The sequence below is a fragment of the Aplidium turbinatum genome, chromosome 6 (genome assembly GCF_918807975.1).
Source record: "Aplidium turbinatum chromosome 6, kaAplTurb1.1, whole genome shotgun sequence".
Lineage (NCBI taxonomy): Eukaryota > Metazoa > Chordata > Ascidiacea > Aplousobranchia > Polyclinidae > Aplidium > Aplidium turbinatum.
Genome location: NC_137477.1, coordinates 7,366,889 through 7,373,931, shown reverse-complemented (window position 1 = coordinate 7,373,931; position 7,043 = coordinate 7,366,889).

Genomic DNA, 7,043 nt, shown 5'->3' with positions numbered 1-7,043 from the left:
CTCCCTAAATATGCAAACACAACAAGAATTAGGCGTAGTATTGCAGAAACAACAAAATAAGGACATTGCATTAAGAATTAGCATGTTTCTGAAAACTGGACTTCTGACAAGCCACATCTTTGATACATACAGACCACATTGGTTGTTTATGGATTTTTGTTGGTCCCACCAACCACTCTTTGAATTTTTTTTTTAATCTATTCAGAAAAAACTTTGGATTGTACTGTATTTTTTAGATCTTGATGCTATTGTTATGTCTTACACTTAGCTGTCTACAATCTACATATAGCTGTTTAAAATGTTACTGAAGAACCGCTTTAAATTGCAGAACTCTCACACTGGCATGGCTAATATATCAATGTTACCTTTTAAGTGATTGAAAGTCAACCTACAACCATTCAACATTTTCCAATTCATAAGATGTGAAACTCCACTAGACTTAATTCTTAGTGATTACTTTAATATTCATCAACATCATCAATAAGACAAACCCAATAAAACAGGAATACCATCCGGTGGTCAGACTTGCACTCACAAATCTTGGGCAAAGTTATACTGTTTTACGGCATTACACAAGCTGAAAACAATGAATGCATTTATGCTATGCAGGGGATTGCGTTAATAGAGACCAGGAAGGCTTCAATTCTAGTTTCCATCCTTACTCGACTCCAGTCCAGTTTTCAGTACATAACAACTTTCATGATTAGGTGACCATTGATGTGGATGGATTGGATCAGTTAATAATAATGTTATGGTTTTATTTATTGTCGCTCTACAATAGCTAAGGTCTATTGTAGAGCGACAATAAATAAAACCATAGCGACAGGGCTCATCTTTAATTTTGTATCAGGTTTTATGATGTTATCACATTATTACCCGACTTATTCTTACTGCGTTACGCAAGAAAGAACACAATCGGTACCGTTTTTAAAGTCTTCGGTTTGACCCGACCTGGAATCGATCTCAGATCTACCAGGATTGGATCAGTTCAAAAAAGATTTACAAATCAACTGCATTTTAACAGATTTCAGCATGAACTACACAGTGCAGTAGGCTATTCAATCAGTGCTGCAAGTGAAACAAGGCATGAAAATTCCCTAAATTGCTTATTTACCTAAACTTGTTCCTAAGAAAAACTACAGTAGGCATAAGATTCCCAATCAATGGACAGATTCACTAAAAAAAGGCTAAGAGAGCACCGTTTGGGAAGTTTGGGAATCTGTTTTTATTTCACGCTTGACTGACTTGTTTGATCAATACAATGTTGCCAACAAAATAAAACATTGTTTCTCGGCAGTCGAGTGTACCAAGAACTCAGAGATAGACACGTGCTTCGCCCATGAGCAGGCTGGATTTAGGAGGGCAGAGGGTGCAGGTGGCCGAGCCTCCCTTTTGAAGGGTCCCCGTCAATGTGATTTTGTGTTTTTTTTTCAGACTTTAAAGTTTCTGCAAAATGCTGTGCAGTGCTGGATTAATTCTACTGTAGACGTACAGGTGGTTTTCCACGCCGTGGGCACATCAGTACCGGCTGGGCTTTTTCTTTTTCTTTCGGCTGGGCTCATATTTTTTTTTACCGCACACCCAGTTCACTCATCATTTTTTTTTTCACCATTGCCACATTGTTATCAACCTCAATCAGTTCACCGTTGGTTTTGTCAGTCAATTGAATTCTTACTTTTGTGGAAAGAAAAACAATTTCGTTATCGGAAAAAAACTTACTTGTTTTCTTGAAACATTAACTTAGAAATGCTTAACATCAAAATTTCAACAAGAGAGAGGGAGAATAATAAACACAAAAATGAAATATAATAAAAAAAAAATTGTGTATGTGGCCGATTAACAGCAGGTATGGAGAGAGAGGACAATACAATCAGAGCCACTGTATATAGTGGCTCTGATTGACTTTCCAGACTATGTATATAGTGGCTCACTGGCTCTGATACAATGGTGCTAGTGAATTTAAGGTGAGGGGACAAAAATCTTTAGGCTATTGGCACAAAACAAGGCAAACTTCACAAAATTCCTTATAGAACGACTCTTAAAAACCCTACAACTACATCATACACCGTTTGAGGCAGCCGTTTTCGTTTCTTATTCTTTTTTTACAGTGCTTAAGTCAATTTTGGGAAAAACAACTCTGGTGATGCTTCTAAGTTGATTTTTATAATTCAATTTTGTTGGCTCAAACTTGTTAGTTGTTACTAAAAACTTTTATTTCTATTTCAGTAGGTTAGTTTAATTCATATTAAGGTTTTTTTTCCGTGGAATTAGGGAAAATATAAAGTGATACAAACTAGAGGCTATTGATAGGCATAGGCTACCGGTACGTCGGAGAAAAATCATTATATCCTGAGGGGAAGTTAATGCTAAAAGTAGGCTATATTGAATTCACTACCTCGTACAAAAATAAAAAAAAGTTTTTGATATATTTACGCTAACACAATCATGTAGGTTCAGACAACATAAACCTTGAGGCACTTTCATTTAAACAAAAACTTTCGTAAGCTTGAATACTGTAAATAGCGACCATGGAAATTGGAAAGTATGGACTTTTCATAGCAGAAATAGCCTACAACACACATTTGTTTCAAAAAGATAATTGTTAAATTTTCAGCTCAAGGCAAAGATTTGAAAACGTTACGTCAAAGCATGATTGATATTCTAATAATAGGCTACGTATCAGACGTAATAAATGATAATTTATACTGGACATAATTACTATAAGCTATACATAATTATAAGTAGCATAAATGTAACTCTAAAAGAAAAACTACAAGCTGAAAATGTGCAATATTATTTTTTCTTTTAGTTTCCGATGGTCTTATTCCAGTTGGCCTATTACATTTTTCTTGACATACCAATAATATTATAGGATAGATTAGAATTTTTACTCGGCTTACTGGGAACATTTTCCTCCCTAAAATGACGTAGGGTAGCCCACCGTAACCACTTAAAATAATGGTAGGCTATCAGCCTCAGGAAACAAAATTCTTTATGATATAAGCGTCATGTTTAATGCTCTGGAAATTACCAAAAAGCTTAAACTAATCGGAGCTCGATCAAGGACTGTTTTCAAGGACGCATTTCGTTTATATTTTGTATTTCAGCCAAAAGATTGCATATAACCCAACCGAAAATGTTGGATGAAACTTCAAAGCTGCCTGCAAAGCTGCAAAGACGTGAACACTGAACACTGCATTATTCCCAGACAGCAAAATTTGTCATTTTTACATTGATTCAACGTCTGCAGACGTTGAATCAAAGTGAAATTGAAGAATTTTGTTATTTGGGATTATGCTGTCGATTGTTGCCACCCTCTCGACAGCTACATAGCCTAGGCCTAATGGTGTGTAAAACAAACAAACGAACTGAGAGTCTCGTTGTGTTGATATAACAAAACAGTTTTTTTAATTGGTGCTATGCTGTTATTATGAAATGCTCTTATGCAACCCTTCATATAAAACGCAATGTTATAACTGCAGCTTTGCAGCTGTTAGAACTGTTTAGCAGACCTATTTATGTAATAGCCTAGCTAGGGCCCGCAAAAGTCAATCAAGTCAAAATTTTTTAAGGACCTCGTCTATCCACGAATCAAAGAATAAAGTTGTTTTCAGCACCTAGGAGACTGTTTCTAAGAAGATTATAGGTCAAAATAAAGTCAAAATTGACAATAAAGTCAAAATTTTCAAGAAAGTAAAAATTTGTCAAATTATTGCTTTTGACAAACTTTTTGTGTTTCTTGAGAGTAATTTTTGTCAAAATCCTCGTGGAAGCATTGTAAATCAGGAACTGCGACACAAATAAAAAATATTAACCCATAAAAGCAGGAAATATGTCACAATGCCCACGGATCAGCAGTAATTTTATCGCAAATTATCCATTGTTTAGTCATTGTTACGAATTTAAATAATTTTTATAAAACACACCCTCTTGACAAACGTGGTCTTTTGGTTTGGATTTTAGAAATAGCCTACTGACATTCTGTAATACGAAAATGCATAAGCGAGCTAAATCGTCTTCAGCAAAAGTTAGACAGATTTGTATAGATTTTCCTATCGCCAAAAAACACGACGCACTTTTTATAATCCATAAAACACCTTGACTTTTCGACAAAATATTACGTCTGGGTCTGAAATCGACAAAATATTATGTTTGGGTAACTGGTATCAATTCAAGGAAGAACTGTACCTTCTACAAAATAAGCAACTTCGTTAGGTCAAAATAAAGTCAAAATTTGATAAAAATAAAATCCAAAAATTTTTTTTAGGTCAAAATAAAAATGGCCCTAGTAATAGCCTACAAGCAAAATCATTTCAAGCTCGTCAGTTCAATCAAACAGGCAAAAAACGATTTTGATTTGCTAGCTAGATCATCCTCAGCTAAGCGTACTCAAATAAAGGAAAAACTTCTATTCCATTAAAACATTGTTTTCTCTTTTTTTTTTATTGAAGATACTTCTATTTGAATAATTTAACCGAAGATATTGTAACAAATTGAAATCGATGTTTATTAGCTGCTTCAGTTCAACTGAGTCACGTGAACTTAAATTTGTTTGTGTTGCAAGACATGCAAGAAAGTTGTTCATATCAAGCATTCGTGTAGGCTCGACACCTGTCTAAAGATATTTCTTTTCTTTTTTGACCTATTTACTGTATTGGTACCGTATGTACATTTTTATTATTATCTCGTTTATTTCTTTTATATCGAAGTGGCAGAAATTTTAAGACTCGAGTGGAAAGAATTTAAAAACTAAGAGCTGAAGGATTTAAGGTTCGGCTAAAAATGTTTCATTTTACTAGTCATAAAATTTGCCAAGTTTTATGCACAGCGTCAAGGAACATAGTATTTGTTATAGCCGTGGGGCTTTATAAATGTTATTGTTATTATTAGCTGCTCTACATTGCAGGCTTGAAGCTTAGTCTAAAATGTGATGCCTAATTGTTGAAATCATAATGCCCGCAAAGGGAAAAATACAATAGAAATTAAAGCCATGCCGAGAAAATTTTGGAAAAATGTGACTTAGGCTATTACCAAAATCGTAATAAGTGGCCTGAAAGCGAAATTTAAAAATTAGAATGAAGTATTTTTACCTGATTAAAGTGAAGGGTTGCTGAGCTGCAGTCGAAATAACTTTGGCATTTCTAAAGTCAGTTTTCTGATAGGCTACAGATACAGCGCAACTGCGAAAGTGGACTCGAATATCCGGTGCAGTTTATCTAGCTGCACAAATCCAATTGGTGTCATGTCACAAGAAACTAATTCAAATTGAATTTTCAACTTGAAATCTAGAAAAGGAAATTTTCACTCACTTGTTTTTTCTTTTTTTTCTAATGTTGTTATATTTTAGTGTTGATTCACTATTACGCCTTGTTGACCCAACAATGCGTGAAACTTTGTGCCAGATAAAATTGCTTCCTTTTGTCCGCAAATTACGTTCGAGAAGCAAAACATTTTCTTAAATGTGAAAAGTTGTGCAGCGAAATCAGTTACCAACTTACGCAAGTCATCAACGGTAACACATTTATTGCATGAGTCGCAAAGTTCTATCTCTTTTTTATGCTTTACCTGACATTTTAAAGATTTTAGCACGACAGAACTGTAAACTGAATGTTTTTATTATGGAATTTATTGCTCATTTTATTCACAGGTGTGAATCTGACGTGTACAAACTTGCGTCATGTGGGTTCTTCTCAGTTTGATTTTAACCCAGCCAACAAAATTGCTCCTTTTTCACTGTTTTAACGTTAACTGATGTTAAACGACAGACTGAGATTGAGTTTGCAAGCTTGGAAAAGATGTTGCTGGAAAAGATAAAACCAGATGCGATTTCAATAACTGTTGTTGAAAAATTTACAAGCTTGAGACTGTTAAAACTTTTTGGAATTAAATTTCAGTTGCTTATTAGTATTTTATGGCCTTTTCACAAGTTGTAAATGGGAGTGATTATATCTTTATTCGCGTTGTTCTGTCAGAACTTAGCGCTTTTTGCCCAGACAGAAGTGACAATAGCCAACTAAACAATAAAATTAATTAGGTCAGCATTGAAAAATCGATATGTAATTACATCTCAGATTTACAAAGTCTTTTGGCGTTAGAACAACGTCAGGTAGATCTTTTCAAACTCAGGGCATTCAAAGAGCAATTATTTGAATTCACTGAATGACCACATGAGAGAGTTGATCTGTATGCCATTTCAGTGGTAGTCTATAGAAATGATTTATAAGCCAGATCGTACCTCACATCAAGAATAAAACGTTTTTGGTGAAAGAGTTTTGCAGTCAAGTGGTAGGCTAGATTACTGTGAAATATGAAAATTGGTGTACGTTGCTTGAAGCTAGCCTAGCTAATTCTTCGAAGGTTAGCCTAGCTCAGGGCGGGCAACTTCTCCAGTCGGTAGACCCAATAGGGGAAAATGAGGTGCTAAGCTGGCCGGATTCCTGAAGCGATACATCAATCGCGTATTTATCCACCTATACAAGGAGTAAGTCGTATTTAATGTAAACTTTAAGTTTAAAGCATGGAGACCAAAAGCAGTATATAATGTAATGTTGTCTACTTCAATAGATGCTGAAGTCAATGAGACAAAGTCGTCAACAAGTTCTTTGAACTCTGGCTGCATTGAAAGTACAAGTGGTACTGGGTCTACAACCTCTTATTTCCACACTTCCATCGTAACTACAGTAAGCTATCAAGCTTATCCTGAGCCATTGTGGAGCGTTCACACGTCTTTGCTAAGTTTCCGCTTAAAAAAATCTTCGCTTGGCGCGTGCCACGATATTGGAAGTATCTGCAGAATTCTCAAAACAAGAATCATTTGGTATAGCTATTGTCTAAAATATTTTGTTGCACTGAAAAGACAGCACATCTTCAGGTGTCATAGATATTTAACATTTTGTAACTATTGCTGTTAGTTCATAGCTCAACTGACTGCGGTTGGTATCTCAGCTTGATTGCTGCAGTGATTTGCAAACATTGCAACAATTTTAAGTCTCTTCTGACGGCTTTTTTAAATTGTAAATATCATCTGAGTTATTAGAAATTTT